The sequence below is a fragment of the Uloborus diversus genome, chromosome 4, assembly GCF_026930045.1.
Source record: "Uloborus diversus isolate 005 chromosome 4, Udiv.v.3.1, whole genome shotgun sequence".
NCBI lineage: Eukaryota > Metazoa > Arthropoda > Arachnida > Araneae > Uloboridae > Uloborus > Uloborus diversus.
Window position 1 is genome coordinate 183,584,015 of NC_072734.1, and position 19,340 is coordinate 183,603,354.

Consider the following 19,340-nt stretch of genomic DNA (forward strand, 5'->3'; position numbering starts at 1 on the left):
CATATTAAAATTTTTAAAATACTTAATTATGTAGCCTGAAAATCTCTGCATCCTTTAAGCATATATAACTTAAGCACATTTATATGTTTATTTTTAACTTATTTTTACAACCGTATAACACTATGAAGGGGGTGAAGGGGGTGCAGATTTCTTCTCAGGGGTCAAAATGACCTCCGCCGTATTTCTAGGTATACGAAAATCGCTGTAATTCTAGTGATAATAAAAATTCATATGACTATATTGCACACACTAGACCTAGCAAAAGAGCACTCTCTTATACACTTTTATCATTCTTAAATGGCACAGAACTGTTCTAACGCTATCCAATGTATAACATTGTTTTCAAATGATTTTATTTTTGATACATCATCATAATATTTTTGTTGATCATTGTTTTTGATACATCACAATGAAAGATGAAGACAAATAAATCAAATAAATACACTTTTCTTAGTGCCAATTTATATTGAAAAGATCGAACAGGCCTGTGTGTCTTCTCGCGCAGTTTATTGTTAAAAAAATTGATCATAAACTCAAAGTAATGAAGATTTCACCATGTTTACTAATAAAAAAAAGCTGAAAGTCCCTCTGTCTGTCAGGATCTCTGTGATGCACATAGCGCCTAGACCGTTCGGCCAATTTTCATGAAATTTGACACCAAATTAGTTTGTAGCTTGAGGGTGTGCACCTCGAAGCGATTTTTTGAAAATTCGATGTGGTTATTTTTCTATTCCAGTTGTAACTACAAAATTTTCATAAGATGGACGAGTGAATTACGAAATTATCATAACGTGAAACCGTAACATGGGCACAAGCCAATTGGCGAGATACGAAATTATCATAACGTGTAACCGTAACATGGGTACAAGCCAATTGGCGAGAAAATTCACCATACATTATTTGTAAATATACAAGCAAACCAAAAGATCTTTTAATTTTTCTATTACAGGCAAAGCCGTGCGGGTACCACTAGTATACATATAAAAACGAAAAAAGCTAATCAGTGGATTTTCGAGAAGCAATCGAAGAAAATCACCAGCGACCATGTCGTATTATTAGGGACCATATAGAAGATTCATTTCTTATGTGTTTTTTTTTTTTTTTTGAGTGCACAAATCAAATTTAAATCCCTAGTGCTGTTTCGCTTTGATGAGAGTACATGAGCATCCATCTGCTGAAAACCGGATGCCAAAAGTATATGTGCCATTGACATCCGCGCCGTAACGGTGGCACCTGACAGACTGGATGCCGTATTGAGATTGCACTAGGTCTGCAAAAGACTAAGGCACGTAATGCAGCTCCATCTTTACTAATAATAAAGCAGAAATTATCTCTGTCTGGATATCTGGATCTCTCTCTGTCTGGATGCTTGGATCTCTGTCTGTCATGATCTCTGCGACGCGCATAGTGCCTGAACCGTTCGGCCGATTTTTATGAAATTTGGCACAAAATTGTTTTATAGCATGAGAGTGTGCACCTGGAAGCGATTTTATAAAAATTTGATTTTGTTATTTTTCTATTCCAATTTTAAAAATTTTTTGGCGAACTAAATGACCTTTTAATTTTCTACTACGGACAAAGCCGTGCGGGTACCACTAGATGGAAATAAAAGAAAATCCTATGCATGAGTATGCTCCCCAATGATCATGAAAAGCGATAAATTTGTGAATAATAAATTCACTCAAATTCATGGTCCATATCTGGGCATGGGTAATACATAAAAATAGCTTTCTGAAACCCGTAAACCACTTCAATATATAAAACGATGGAGCGCATACAGTTAATTGGACTTCGTCATTAATTATATTGTGAGTAAATACTCATTTTATCTCGTCTGAACAGAATTAAAAAAAAGCTCACTACTCACTCTTTTAGCGAGAATATAATGGAATTTTAAATGTGTGTATTTAATGCCATATATTCTTACATTAAACATGCTGCAGAGACGAAACTCCACATCAAGACTTAGCTACTTCTTCGAGAAGACGAATGCACGCAATAGAAGATATGTAGAATCGATTAAAAAAAGGCAATGAGTCATGAAATTCTCTACATTTGTATTGGGTTAATGAATTTGAAATCTTCAGTTACTTATTGAAATCTTAATTTTTTTTACGATGCATGAACACATTTACTTTTTTGAAACCTTAAAATGTTTCCCCAATTCTTTAGCTCGCAGAACAATGGATTTTTCTTCAAGGTGTAACTAAAAACTGCCTTTTTCGAAAACTTCAATCTTAATTACCGAACCTTCATCTTTTTTGAAGTGTTTTGCTTTGCTGAATAAATGATAGCAGTGAATTATTTGGACATAAGTATTTTGATACCGCTATGAGTTGTATAGTAGAACATGTGAGTTTGATCTCAATGAAAGCTGTAAATTAAGAGATATAATGTTAGTGAGTTTTAAACTTTCAATTATCAGGGCAAATATTTTTTGAATATGTAGTGAAAAAATGGTATTTAAAATAGTATCCCTCTGAATGATCTTTAGTGAAGCAATCAACATAGCCAATACTGTAAGGAATAATCTGCAGGCAATTACTTAGGTCTAGGAAAGTAAGATTCTAAGAATAATAATATTGATTTTCTAAAAAAAATTATTAAACTACTATTTGACAGTCGCCGATTGATTTCACAGTTTACAATTTAAGTATCATCATTTACCTGAATAATAAAAATTGTTAAGTTCTGATAAATATCTTAAAACTAATAGCATAGTAGCAAACTGCTAATTTTAATATATTGTAAAACAGGGCTACTGCGAGCTCGGGTGTCGAGAAGGTGGCCAAATTATTATATTATAACATAATTTTTTGTTTATATATTTTTGTTAAATAGTTTTATCATTTGAGAATTTTTTAAAGTTTGAAAGTTTAAAGTTTATTCTGACAACTTTTTTTAAATTTTATCATTTTTATTTTAGAAAAAAATGAACGATTTTATATATTATACTAAGTAACTCAAGTAGTCCTATCATGCATTGAAAGCATGTCACACCGCATTCAAGCAATGATAGCAGCAAAACGCGGAGTTACTAAACATTAAATACACAAATTTTTTAAACCTTATTTATAATATCGATCAGAAAGTACTTTACGTTTAATATGTTTAATTCATATTTTAAATAATCTTTAAAATGTGTTCAAATAATTAGAATATGTAACAACAATAAATACTAATACAAATACAGAAAGTTTCTTTAAGTATAATAATTTGACCACCCTGAGTATCTACATCACATCATTCGAATTCCGATCTCGGTGGCTGCTTGATTCTAGTTATGAGGACAGCTACAAAAATTTTCTTCATTCAGTTTGTTATCATCCACTGGTTCAACCAGTAGCAAAACAAAAAAAAAAAAAAAAAAAAAAAACTATTTAATGTTTAATTCCACCAATTTTATCAAGCTATTGTTACCTCCTCTGACCTCAGTTTCGCAAAACTGAAAAAACAACAACCACAGTAAGTTTTCATTTTTTTTTTGGTTGTATAATCAAAATCGTTTCGCATTTTTTAATTTATAAGAAATAGTAATTTTAACTATTGCAAATGAACACGTGACTGTAAGAAGAATAACGAGATTATTTTGTCTGTGTTGTGTATCAGAAAACTAAAGCGGTAACTTCAAGTTTTTTGTAAGTAAGATGCCTGGAACTATCTAGTTGCTCGTTATTTTCCAGTCAGTAAAACACTGTTTGAACACGACGTTCTTTTTTCTTGGACGTCGCCAGTATTTAAACGCGAAGAACATTTTCCTAAATATTGAATACTAGAAAATCATACGTCACGGTATAAGAGGTGAAAACTGCTTCTACATTTAGACGAAGCCATTGCCTGTATGTTAATAGTTTTATAGTTGAAATTTTAACTCGAGCTCCAGTGGATTAACCCTACAATCCAGTAGATAGCGTCCATTTTTTCGTTTCTTTATTATGATAAAATGACAGTATGATCAGTAAAACTGTCAAGTTACCTTATCCAATCCAGCCCTGTCAAAATAAAGCATTTCCCTGGGTGTCAAATATTACCAAAACATATTATTAAATGATCATGTCGTGGTGCCAGTTTCATTGTTGATGAAGTCACCGTTACTCGATCATTCGTTATTATATATATATATATATATATATATATATATATATATATATATATATATATATATATTAATGCGGTGGATAGGAATTGCTTATCTTTTAAGTGATGATAATTTTGCCGAGTAGTCGGACAAAAGTTTTCGAATAAGCAATTGTTTGGGAGGTCGCAGTGACTTCCCATCAGAGTGCCTATGTCGTCACTTGACGATACTACCTCGCACTCGTTTTAAAAATAATTTCATGAATCGAGTCCCAATCTGAATGAAACTTTCGTGTACCGCACAAAAAAATCGTAAAAAAAAAGACCGCTCTACAACAGGTTTGTGTGTACATTTCGTTTGAAGTTGAGATGGATAGCTATGGTTTGGTCAACTAATTAATAACATATTCCACCTGGTAACAGAGGTACAGTAATATTAAATGCCTGTGCTAAAGTACGGTACTGCTACTGCTGTAAATAATAATAAAAAAATGTAAAAACACGAATTAACTGTCTTAACAGCACAAGTGAAGTAAAAGTTACTTGTAATAAATTAAAAACATTATTTTGAAAGAAAAAACTAATAAGGAATTAAATTTCATACAAATAATTAAATCTCAAAAAACATATTTCACTCGTCTTGATCAAGTTCGATATCCACCACCTTATCATTACTTAATGACTCTGCTTCATCTGATGTAACCTCAGAAGGAAAATTTATTGCTGAAATCATGTGCAACAACGGTGCAGTACGTGTAAAAAGCGTACAGATTTATGGTCACATGTCTCGAAAAAAAATTTTATGTACTTACCTCACGGAATGTTCTTTTTAGTTATTAGTGTCATTTCCCCCGTAATTTTAGCTTCACAGTTGATTAAAGTTTGGACCGATTTCGTGAGGGAAAGGTTTTTCTCAGAGCACTTACGAGGGATAATGTAATCAGAAGGAAGGAGAATCATACATCTTTGTATCTTTTTTGTTTGAAAATATGCTCGTTGTATCTCCTAGAAATATGTCTTTCGTGCTCCTATACACATTTACACACAAATCTTTATTAGGGGGCCATCCCACCGCCATGTAGGCGACAAAACGACGCTTAAATTTCATGAACCTTTCGTTATATCTCTTAATATTTTAAACAAGCAGAGGCAAGCATTTTTTTTAATATTTACATTTCATACAAAGAAACTCCTGATGCAGTTATATTTTTATTAAGCAATTTTGTTGTTTAAAATTTAAATTATTTGCATACGTCACGCGCGGGATATCCAAAGTCGACCTCATGCAATTTGATTATGGATTAGTCAATATTTCCGCTCTATAAATACATAGTAATGTTAAAATAAATTGTAGATTTGAAACGCAAAGGTTTCAGTGTAAAGGAACCATATATCTTTCGTTGCGAAACAATAGTTTAAAACATTGAAACAAAGTACGTATAGGGCTAGAGCCGCTATATAGATAGGCCGACGCATCAGCTTCAGTTCAGCCATTTTGGATCGGAATTTTCATTGCTGCGCTTCTAGGGTTACCAGGGAAAAATTTCGGGTTTCGCCAAATTTACAGAAAATAATACTTTATTTAATAAACAATTCACATGTGCCGTTTATAATTGCTTGCAGTGAACACTCACCAAACGCGATTACAAGCCAGAAAAGACAATCGCTCAAACACGCGCTCCGATCCAAAAAGGCTGATTTTAAGTTTATGCGCCGCCTCGTATTTTTAGGGCCCTTATATAGGGCCATTCCGCGAAAAAGTAGTCATTTGGTATCTCACGTGACGGCTCATATATTTCATTAAAAATATTTATTTAAAAAGGTAATGACATGGGCCGTGGTAGCCCGATCGATAGATTGGCGGATTCGGGGCCGGAGGGTCCTGGGTTCGAACCTCGATGGTCGAAGACCCACCGTCGTCATTAAAGGGGACTGGGCGACGTTAAATATGATCATGGTCTCAATGTCCTCCAAGTGAAACGATACCTCTGGGGGTGTAGCTATTAGCTCCTGGACTAGTTTTAAATTCTCACTAACTGTTCGATCCGGTGATGGTGCTGCCATCTATCGGTATAAAAAATAATGGAGGCAAGGCACTTAGTATGCAGTCCTCTACATAAATACAGTTGTAGTCAGTTGTGACTCGGAATCGGAATCGGAAAAGGGTAATGACGAAATCTTTTGATTAAGGAATCACACATTTGTAATTTTTTACGCACAATACAATTTTAATCATTAAACTTTTAAATTTTATTTTTTATGAAATACTAGCTGTACCCGACGCGCGTTGCTACGCCAACAAAAAAATACGTCATTATACTGATTTTCATGACAATCGGTTCAACGGGGCAGAAGTTGCTACTCTGCAGTGCCACCTGGTGGCGAGTGGCTTCAATGAGCATATTATGCACCTTCTCCGTGGAAAAATACATATATATATCAATTTTCATAATAATCGGTCCAGGTATCAAGTGAAGCCGTGACTATACTCAAATTTTGTACTCTCGCAGTTTGCAAGATCAATCAATCGCTAGTTTTTGAGTTCATGGGTGACATACAGACAAACATTCATTTATATATATATATATATAGATATGAGTCGTCACGTGCGGAACAAAATTACCGTTTTTCGTTTAATGGCACATTACAGCTTCGCTAAAAGAATATTGGTAAAGGCAAGGGACGAATAAGACTAAATTAGTTAAATTATATTTTAAACCTAAAACTTATGTAAAACAAATTTATTTTATTAAACTTGAAGCAGGATAGTGTAGTAAGTATATTTTTAAGTCAAGAATGTTTTAAAAGGGAAAATGATCACTTAGGGCATTTTTTTTTTTACAAAAGGGCTTAAAAGTTAAAACTGTGGTACAATGCATCAACTTGATGTAGGGGAAAATTGCATTCAAACCATCATACTTTTAACATAAATTAAAAGAATAATACAACTCATGCTATAAATACGTTCATTTATTTGCTAAAATTTATGTAATGACTGGAATGATTATTTCCTAAACACGACGAATAGGTCATCATTTTTAGTAAAAAAATTATTCAAAACTTGTTGGTTTACGGTGGTAATAATGTAAAACATACTAGTTGATACCACAGATTTTATCCCAAAGGTAATGGGCACCATTAAAGATAAAGCCAATATTTTTCATAGCTTTGTAAGCATTGAAATCCATTAACAGGAAGTCGAAAAGTTTACATGATTGCTTCACAAATTTGACATTAACAGGAAAGCTTACAAAATTTTAAGTATTTTAAAATTTGATAAGAAAATTAATTATAAATTTGAATTTAGCCATCATACGTGCTTATGGTAAGGTAGTTTGAAAATAATTTCAAATAGATTTTCATTTACCAAAAATGTGTAAAATTCCGTTTATAATCTACGCAACAGACTATTCGATGTCCAATAAAAGTGTCTTTAATCTGTGATTTGTAGCATATATCTAAATGTTTCATCCGAGTTCCTGTTCAAAATGTAACTAATTTTGTTGCAAACAAACCATCATAAAGCAATCCTGTTAGTTTTGTCTATAATGCAGACCGTGTGACTACTGTTGAAAAAGTGCTAGTTATGTAGGGGAATGTGGGGCAAAGTGGAAAAGCGGTGCAAAGTTAAACAATGAAATATTTACTCCGCTTTTAACGCCACTTACCTAGTAATAATTTAACTATGTAGTTTAAAATGTAGGCTATTCCAGTCAAGAAAAAACTACCTTTGACAATCAGATCATAAGGTAATACAAGACGTTTTCAAAAAATATTTGTTATCGAATTAATATTACAATTTGATGCTCGAATTGTAATATTTGGTTGTAAGCCAAAAATTATTTTGAAATTATCAAATGATAAAGTTCTTATTTTTAACATTTAAAGCAATTATTGCGACCTTCTAACATTCGGTGCAGTATTTATTTAGCTAATATTTAGATTATTTGAATTTTTAATTATTTTTCACAATTAGTCAATTGCATGCGGGCAAAGTGGATGATGCAATGTGAAATAGTTCATTTTGTTTACATAAGCAATAACTTCCAAACTCACATACGTATTCATTTATAAGATAATAAATCTACATTCCTTAATTTAATAATTCACTTATTAATTCATTCATTCACTAAGTCATTCATTCACTTATTTTCTTATTCGTTCAATATTTTATTTACTCATTCATTTCTCCTCATGTATTAATTAATAATTTTTTAATTAATAACTTGTTTCCCTGAATTATCCTTTTATTTGCTCTTTATTGCGTTAAAAAATATTTTTTACAATTGAATAGAAAAAATTTCATTTTTCACTTTGCCCCATGAGGAAAATAAGTGAAAATATTCCACATATTTTTGAAGGAACAATTTTACTGCCAAAAATAAAAAAAATGTTTTAGTGCAAGTTTTATCATAAAATACAATGTTTTTTTATTAATGTACTGTCATTTTAAAAAATGTACGGTCAAAAAAATAAATAAATAAATAAATAAATAAATATGTTCACATTGAAAACGCTTAGTCATCTTACCATTATACTTTGCTCCACAATTCCTACTTTTTATTTATATTTTTCTGGTAAGGATAATAATTTCGTAAAATAAAAATTCATTTGCAGATAACAGTTATCTAGCTTTAATTAGTTTGAAATGCTCGAATTATTCCAACCCTTCCATTTCAAGAGTACTTACAGCATAATCCTTTTGAATGGCCAATGAATTTTTTTATATTTTTCTAATCGTCTACAAAAAATATGACCCCTTTTTTTTCAAATTTTTTTAGCACTTCTATTGAAAGCCTGTCCAATAATTACTTACTGTTTGCTGCTTGAAATAGAGCCAAACTTTCCGTTTCCAACTATCTTCTTCATATTACGAATAAATCAAGCAGTTATTTTAGACAGCCGTTATACGCTACAAAAAATATGACCCCTTTTTTTTTCAAAATTTTTTTAGCACTTCTATTGAAAGCCTGTCCAATAATTACTTACTGTTTGCTGCTTGAAATAGAGCCAAACTTTCCGTTTCCAACTATCTTCTTCATATTACGAATAAATCAAGCAGTTATTTTAGACAGCCGTTATACGCTACAAAAAACGTTAGACAAACCACAAAGTTATGATGTCTCAATTTACGAATACTATATTGTCGTTTAGCACGAACATTATCCGTTAAGAAATTACGTCTTTTTTTCAGTATTAATATCATAAAGAACTGCTTCAATAATTTTTGTAGTAACACAGTTGTAATTACCGTCAGCATATATCATAATTGCAGAAAAATAAGTCATATGAGTTATTTTTCTTATATGCCTATGAATGTCTTTTACCTTTGCATCGTACACAATTACTTATTAGCTAACGATGAAAACGCGTCTTTCAAGAAATTTCAGATGAAAAAATGTCATTTATTCGACTTATCATAATCAGAAGATCCGTTCATGATTAGTGTGGACGTAGTTAGATATAGTACATGATATTTTTTTCTAAAAAACTTTGTAATGAATAAAATTTCATGTTTTTTAGATGAAATAAAATTTTGTAATTATTTGAACTGGATGGAGCCGATATACTTTTTTCACTAAACTAAAACCGTATAATAATGAATGGTGAAGTAAAGTGTTATGAAAATTGATGTTGCTCACCAAGAATGTAATCCCTTTTTTTGGCGAACTTCTGCCGGAAAGTTTCTTTACCCTATTTTGAAAAAATCCTATCTTTGTAACATGCGTAAACATTTCTCAAGATTCAATTCAAAGCAAAATTTTAACTGTTTTATTTTTGTTTAATTATTAAGCATCAAATGCAATATTTAGCTTTGATAAATTCTCAAAAGTAGTTTTGTCAATTTCAGTAACGTTTATCAAATTACCGAAACTGTTACATCCATTCTAATTTGAAAACAATCCCAGTTTTCGACTTTAAGTAATCTCTAACAGAGGTAAGACATTTAGCTTTGATGAATTCTCAAAAGTAGTTTTGTCAATTTCAGTAACGTTTATCAATTTACCGAAACTGTTACATCCATTCTTATTTGTAAAACAATCCCAGTTTTCGACTGTAGGTAATTTCTAACGGAGGTAAGACAATTCGTTGAATATAATTAACATCATAACATTTGGAAACAATACAACCGAAATTTTAACTACTATGAATAACTTCAATAGAAATTTTGATAAATAGAAACATAAAATAAAGTAGTGCAATCAGTACAAACAAATTATAGACATTTAGATACCTTGTTTAAATCCAATAACATAAAAATATCAATTGTTTGAAAAGTTTCTAAATAGGTATATTATGGTGAACATTATGTATGACTTTTTATGTAAATTAATGATTGTAATGTAAAATGTAATGTTAAATAATGACTGTAATATTAAAAAGAAATGTACAAACTCTACTTTAAACACACAATATGTTAGCGGATTTATGCTTTGCAATATGAGAGACGTATCACTGATAATATACTGTACATTAAAGGTGCATTTTCTGCTTAACTTTTCCTTATGCTTCTCTTTTCTATACTATGAAAACAATTTGTTTAAATGTCGTTAGATAAAGTAATTTTAGGAAGGAAATGTATGTTCTTTTAAATATTGGATTAAAGTCAAGATATTTGAAAATATTTTGAAAATAAGTTGTATCTGCACAAAAAAAATATATTTTAATAAAATTTATTTTAAAACCATAAAAATTAATGGTTCGTTTCATGAGGCACAAGCACAAAACATTTTAACTTTAAAATGCATCTAACAACTCCCATTTCCCTACATTAATGCCCAAAGAAGATGTTTTATTTTTCACTCAAACAGCACTCGAGAGTAGGGAACACGCTGGAAAACAATCCACGAAGAAGATTAAATTCCTCCACTTCATACTTTTTTTTTGTACACTTAATGCAGCAACTCAGTAGCGAAATACCCTTTTGAAAATACTAGAAGAGTCAGGCATGGAAAAAAGCAACTGAAGTTCTAAGAGTAGCATTAGAAAGCCAAACTTTGTTCGTACTTTAGTAAGTTGTTAAACAAAAAAGAGAAAACTATCGCAAAATATTAAACAAGCTAATTTTTAAAATCACTTTGTTTTGTGAATAGGTTAAAATATTGTACAATTTATAAAATTGCTCGTGCCAACAACTTAAAATTAAAGACTACAGTGTTAACTAGTAAAATTTAAAGCCTATTAGATAAGCTTAAAATGAGCAAAAATAAACCTATGATTTAAATATTGTTAGTGGCACTTATTTTTTTCTGGATTAAATGGAAAACAAAGAGATAGACAACTTTTCAGTAACAAAATAATGTTTACAATAATAAAATTATTTAGTAGTTCAAATTAGTTTTTTTTTTTTGCAATTATTTTTTTATTTATTTGGTTTGAATGAACTTTATGGTATGTGATAATCGTTGAGCGTCACTACTTTAATTTCATTTCATTAATATCAATAATTGTTATGGACTTGTATTCGTAGTAGTACCATTTTCTGTTTCGATATTTTAATGTATAGTTGTTTGCCACTAATGCACTGTATAATTATTCCTCTGTATTGTTTCCCTTTATAGTAAATAAAAGTAAGGTTTCAAAGGAATTCTGGAAGGAAGTCTGGCGGACGGCGTCCAGGAGACCCCATAGCACTACAAAATTACTTCTAGCCCCGGGGGTGTGCATCAGGGGTTTTATTTTTATTCTTTAAATTCGAATAAGTGTTTTTGTAATTAGCGTGTTAAGCTCAAATTTCTCGTAAATTGCCTATTATTGCCTATTAAAGGGGTTAAAAATTACTTGCATATATTAATATTATATGTCGTTGGAAAGGGTAGAATTTTCCGCGTTCTACGCAACTTGTTTCAATGCTCTAACCGAAATACGGCGGGAATTATTTGCGTCTTTCGCTCGAAGTTTTTTAAGCTTAGCTGAAATTTAGGCACTATTTTCTTCATTAAATCTATCAGTAAAAAGCGAAGGAATTGTCCCAAAGTTTTCTTTTTGACACCACAGGAAAGAGCGGTTTTTTTTTACTCCAGATCTAACTCGACCTATGGTCGAAAAACTGAGCTTCTATATCCAAAGGAAAAAAAAAGCTACAAGCTGTTAAAAATCAAGTTTGAATAATATCATTTTAATTAAAATTACTGATGTTTTATTTGGCGTTGCCACAGTTACGTCTTTTCGACTCTCATGTTTTTTTTTTTTTTTTTCTTATTCACAAACTTTAAGGGTTTCGATTTTAACGGAAAATCTTAGGCTTAACTAAATTCAAGCCCCGAGCTAAAGAGAAAATACGTTGCTACAGATATGGTGTTGAAATAAAGCGTTGATTTGCACAATTTTTGGAGTTGCTTAACACCAAACTCGGAGTAGTATTACACCTCAGTTTTTACAGTGTAGAGACCACGAATATGAAAGCGACTTTTCATACGTACAAAACTGCAATTTTTCAATGCCCATGACCCCTTAGCCCTTACGGCTCCGCAAGTTGGTACAAGTAATTTTGAAATTCGGGGAAGGGGTGATTTTTGATCCAAAGGGATCGCATAATGCGTTTTTAATCAGTTTCTTTTTAATTGACGATTTAAATCTTTGTGAATCAAATGCGAAGTAATCTTATTGGTGAGCGTTAACGAGCAGGGAGCAGAGCCCTCTAGTAATTTTTTAAAAACAAGAAACAAAGGTTATTATTCTTATTATTTTATGAATTTGAGAACGTTATTACAGTGCGTTAATATGACTGAGCTTTTTACAAAATGAAAAAAAAAATGGAAATTTGTTTCGAAATTGACAGTACATAAAGAAAGAGCATTGTAATTTATGATAAAACATGCATTAAAATGGTATTTTTCATTTTCGGCGGTGAATTTTCCTTTTTAAAAAAAAACGTGGAAATTTTGCACTTTATTTTTTTATGGGGCAAAGGAAAAAATGAAATATTTTTCCAATGAAATGTTTTTAATTTGACTTTAAAAGATGTTTCTGATCAAATGAATCAGAAAATAAAAGTTTGATTGAATAAATGAAAAGATGTGGAAAACATTAACGAATTATTAAACAAACAAATAAATTAGTGTATGAGGGAAAAAAAAGAGTGAGAAAATAAGTAAATAAATGAATAAATAAGTGAGTTACTAAATTAAAGTGTGTTAATAAAGTAATAAAAAATACGTAATAGCTTTAATAAATGATTGATTAATCAAACGAAATTAACTATTTCACTTTTCCCCATCCACTTTGCTCCGCATGTACTTGTCTAATTGTAAAAAAAAAATACTTAAAATACAAATAGGCTTATTATTAACTAAATAAAAGTTCCATCGAATATCAGAATATCTCAATTAATATTTCAAATGTTAATTACAAGAACTTTATCATTTTATAATACGAGAAATAATTTACGACTTACAAGATATTACAGTATGAATATAATTTTTTGAATATAGCTTGTATTATAGCTATATTCTATGATTTTCAGAGTTTTTTTTTTTTTTTTCTTGACTGGAATAGGCTACATGTGTTACTACGTTGTGAAAATATTACTAGATAGTTCACTAAAAAATATTCACTAAAATCAGAGTAAATATTTCATAATTTCCCTTCGCACCGCTCTTTCTCTTTGCCCCACATTCCCCTACACTTACAGCAAGTTGGGACCTTCATGGGGTGTATCCTCCTAAAATATTTTAAAAAATCGTTAAAAGCTAACTTTTTTTCCCTAGATTTTTTTTTTTAAATTTGTACATTTAAATACATTTATTAAAACATTTGGAAACACCGTATGTTGATTACGAGTCGTACTACAGGTTTTATGTGGGTAACTCCCCGTATTATATATAGTTTTTTAAGTTACATTCACATACATTAAAAATAACACTAAGCATGCTTACAATATACAAAATAGCATCAATATATATATATATATTTGTTAGTATGCACCACCCTCATTAATTTCGCAGTCCTTGATATAGTGATTTTTTTTTCATTTTAAAATTTAATTACATTAGCTATTTAAATTTTTTATTTTAAAATGTGTTCTTTTATTTTTACTAGGGTATACAATTATAAAAACAACTTTTTGCATTAAACATTAATGCATAATTTTCCATGATACCAGTGGAGTCGTTTCAAAAATTTTAAAAGTAATTTTTTCTGAAAAAAAAAATACTTAAAAACATAGGATCTAACTTTTTTTTTAAAATAATTTGTTTAAGTTTAATATTAAAAAAATAAATACTTAAAGCGGTGCGCTTTCATTGTTTACATTTCTTGCCGATGACATCACAAATGATGAAATGCCATTCTTTGTGCCATTCACAGAGCAAAATATTGAATTTGCATCTTTACTCACGTGTAATGGCAACGATATGGTTGATAGCAAGCATAGAGCAAAATTTTATTTCGCTTCTTGATTATCATAACGTGGAAACGCGGTACAAAGATGCGCCAAAGAGCATCATTTGTGACGTCATTAAGACCACGCCTTGTTTGAAAAATCGAACAGTTTAAAAAATTAATTTAAAAAATAACTGTTGGGAAAATGAAAGAATTTTCTGGGTCTTTTTTTTCGCTTATTCTATAAATTTCAGTGACTAAAAGTACTACTTTTGACTGAAGGAAACAACCCCATTGTTGCGGAACTAAAGATTATGGTGTCTAGATTAATTGCTGCTTCCTATGCTCATAAAATTAAAAAAAAAAAAAAAAAAAAAAAACTTTTTTTTTTTGCGTTTGTGTGTTAACAGCTGATTTAGGGCGTATTTTAGTGTATTTTAAAAAAACAACGAGTCAAATCTTTGTATTTAATTCTCACGTGCTTGTATATAAGTCATTGTCATTACCAATTACACTGCACTTACTGTATTCATCCCTTTGAGACAAGTTATATATATATATATATATATATATATATATATATATATATATATATATATATATATATATATATATATATATATATATATATATATATACGATAGAACAAAAAATGCTTTCGAAGTTTATACTAATCTGCCCAAATAAACAGATAAAACTGCTCCCGGAGCGGGTGCTTTTCCTTAATAAATAGGAACAGAAATAAAATTTGTAGTGTGTTACATAACTGACTTTTTCCCTTTTGCGAAATAATAAGTTTTTTTTTTTTTTTTTAATAAGCTTTTTTTATGCATTTCAGTTTACTTTTTCTTCGAAACTACAGACAAGTGATGACAATATACATTATCTAGCTTTCATATTTTTGGTGTTTGAAACAGCATCGTACAATGGTGGTAAAAAAATGCATCACTCGCGCCGCAAAGGAGAGGAATATCATCCCGTCTGCATTCAACACACAGTCAAGCATCCCGTATCCCAGATAATTTGAGGATGTAATTCTAATCAAGGAGTCGGTGGGCTTCACTTTGTGCATGAAACAGTAAACGCTCAGGTGTATATTGGCATTTTGGATTAGAAATTGCTTCCTACCGTCCGGAATCACTCTACTTAAGTTCCAAACGTCATTTTCCAGGATGATTCTGCTCCGTGCCATAGGGAAAAACTGTTGACTAACAATTTAAAAACCTTTATCCTGCCATTAGACTTAAATTGACATGGGGTTAAGTAATTTTTTTCTCTAAACTCACACGCAGGTTCAGAAATGGTAAAATGAGCATGGGACAGCAGTTTGCCTTGGCCCAGAAACAGCCCCGATCTACGTAAACAATTATCGGATTCCTGCAGTTAAAAGTTTATTTCATAAGTTTTGCAGAACTTCACATACATTCATCGCTAATTGGTAGACCAAAATTGGTCACATAATCCCATTGTTGTGAAAATGCGAGAGTGATGCATTTCTTTTTTTACCAGCACTGTATAAGTAGGCATTATTATTATTAGATTTGGGCTTGGTATTACATTTTCTTCTGGTAATACCATTTCGCTCTTGCGGTCCAGAAACTAGACCTCCTTGAAGAACATGAATAAAACTGAAGTGTGTTTCTGTAAAAAAAATCTTAAATGACTGCAAGAAACGCTAATTTAGTTTCGTAAAATATCACAACAGAGCTTAGAAAAGTTGTTCCGCCTTATCTAACGTAGATTATTTCGATACACTACCCCCTAAAGAAGCTCATAAGAGCGAAGTTGTTGCAAAGATATCCACATCCGAGGAAATGTTTTCGTCTTCCTCAAGCCAAATAATAGATAAAAGAAGATTGCAGAAAACAATCCAGAAAGAACACGAATTTCTTCCGATTCTTATTTTGTGTCAAAGTAAGAAAGCATTTTCTTGCAAGAAACAGACACTTAAGAGTGCTAAAGTACTTATTTTAAAAGAAGTTTACGGAGCTTTGTAAATATTAATATCGCTTTTTAAATTAAGCAAATAAAATATGTTAATAGAAAAACACTCATCTTTTTTTTTTTTTTTCAAATTGTAAGACCATTTTCACGTTCATGTTTAATCTATATGATGGTTTCTTTGGTATTTTAATTCTTTTATGCATTCTATTGTATGGCTTGTTTCAGGTTTTAAGTCAGAAAAGAGCTAATTAATAGCAAAGAGTATTTTAATACCAGTCACTTACCGTGCGATCAAAATTCTAAATTTGGACGATAGTAGTGGAAGGATAAATTACAAGTTAAGATGAATTTAAACTCGAGTGGCAAGTGTTATGAGGACAGCTTGTTGAGTTAAACGTACGTGCTCGTTTACAATGAATTAAGACGTAGCAGAATTTATATTTTAGTTAATATTATCTTAAACAAATTAACTAAAACTTCAAGCAAACAAGTATTTGGTAAAAATGTGAACAATTTCGAGTCTTTATTCATTAGTATATTTATTTATCTTATTAATTGTGATTTAAAAAAAAGTGGACAAAAAGACATGTCAGATCAGTTTTACAATAAGGATTAACAATCGCATAGGAAGAAAGAATAATTGCAGATGCATGACATACAATCACACTAACACATACAATTATCTCTCTCTCTCTCTCTCTCTATATATATATATATATAGAGAGAGAGAGAGAGAGACAGAGCTTAGATATTTCTTCCACAGTTCCTGGTTTATTGAAAAATCCATAAGCGATAACTCATTTGTATTTTTTCTTTACTTTTCAGTCATTTTACAATATACTTTTATTGATTTCACTCATTGAATGAGAGACATTTTTGTGGCTCTTCCAATTTCTATATAAATCGCATATATTATTTTCTGGGCTTTGCCTTCACGCAAGCTTTTGGCTATCATTTATTGTACGTGTGCATCACGCAATCTCATCACCAACAGATTTAAGAATCTGAAGTTATGTCCTCGTCTTGTTTTAGTTTTTGCCATTTGCGTGCGTGATAAGTACTGTCGGCTTCAAGATTTTTTTTTCTGGGTAGATATATTTCTTTCCTACGTCAGACACGAGCAGAATTTCAGAACAAAAGTAACTTGATAAATGAGACAGCTTCTGGACAATATGATACTCAAAATGTATGAATTTCATGTTGCACTAGGGTGCAGCGATACTGCTTGGCTAAAACTGGTTAGGTCTGCAGAGAAAAACTCTTTTCAGCGAAATAGAATATACCAAAGGACCCAAGGACGTTTCAGGCGGCAACAAATGTCAGTTTTCTTTCGCTTTAAATTTATTCTTCCTTGATTGTTTCAAACTTTGAAATTATATTTGTCTTAAAGGTATATTTATACATCCAGTTTCAATGAAGTTAATCACCAGTATTATTTGTATCTGCGCATTTAAGTCTCGAAAGTCTGTATTTATAAGCGATCCTAATAGTAGCACGTTTTTTGATAACTTTTTTTTTTTGAATGATAGCTATGCAAATATCAATCTATCTCTGCACTAACATAAGAAGTTTTTTTTTAAAGCTATACGTATCAAGGAGAAAAATGACTGCAGTTTTTTTTATGGATGATTCAATGCCGATTTTACTTTAATAATAGTAATTCCTATTTACCTTATAAAAATCACTTTTGTGATCGGTAACTATCTGTGAATAATAATTACTCGCGAATAATTGAAGCAGTGTGAAGCAAAGGGATGTAAGTGGCAAAATTATGAAAAAAAAAAGGAGATAAATAGTGCAAACGATAGTGGAAATTCTCCTCTGTCCTGGGACGAGAGGTAGTACTAGTAGCTCTGGTGGCAGGTACTGTATAGCATGATTTAGAAAAAAATAATCAATGAAGGCCTACCTAGTACGTTATCTTTATACGCGTTTTATTTAAAACATGAATATGTCCATTTACATCCCTTTGCTTCTCACTGCCTGAATTTTAGTAAAAGCACAGTAATCGCCCTTTTTTTGAGATACCAAAATGCACTTGATACTTTAATTGCCCTGTATATAATAATTCAACCCTGCAGTTACCAAAAACAGGTATTTATGGCCAATCTGCTTATAATTTTGAAATAAGATAAATATTTTGGCCCCTAGTTGTACTCGAAATTTATCTATTTACAATAGCTTACTTCTATTTATTATGCAAAAAAATGTGTATCCTAAACTGTTTAATTCAGATGTCTTTAATGCAGTTATAGAAAATTAGAAAAAAAAGAGTTAAAAGATAAAACTCAAAACGGTGTACGCCTAAAGTAATACACTGCCGTGCGCAGGTGAACGGCCGTATCTGCAGAAATGAGTCTTCTAGATATTTGAAGAAACTCGTATTTCGACTCAATACTAACAATAGGGAAATGTCGGAATTAGAAGTGTTTTTCACCCCCTTTTTTTCAGCGAAAACGAAATAAGCGACTTTTTATAATAAAGATAACTTACAATAAATGACAAAAACGCAAAAAAAAAAAAAAAAAATGCAGTTACTGTCTTTTACCTGCACACGGCAGTACAAATCTATGTAGGAAGAGTGTGCTGAGTTTAACCTCAGGTTGCTTCTTTATACACTTGATTACATGAATATTTATAAACTATTTTTTTAAAGTTAATATACTTGATTTTCATTTTGCAATTATTTAAAAGTGTATTTGTTTTTAAGATTGAGTTAAAAATTCTGAGTAAAACCTTTTCATTACCTTATTACTTTTCAACTTGTAGTTAAAGCTCGTAAAATGTCCAATAAGATTAGATTTGAATACAACACAACAAAAACAGTCGTAAAGTTGTTTTTCTAACTAAAATCCTTTTTTGCATAAAGCAATATTCTGTGATGCTTCACAAGTCAATGGTGAAAAACTCAAAGTTATTTCAAAACGCTTTACTAAACAAGATAAATCCAGGTTCTCCTCTCAAAAGAAAAAAAAAAGACACATTGACCAACTAAA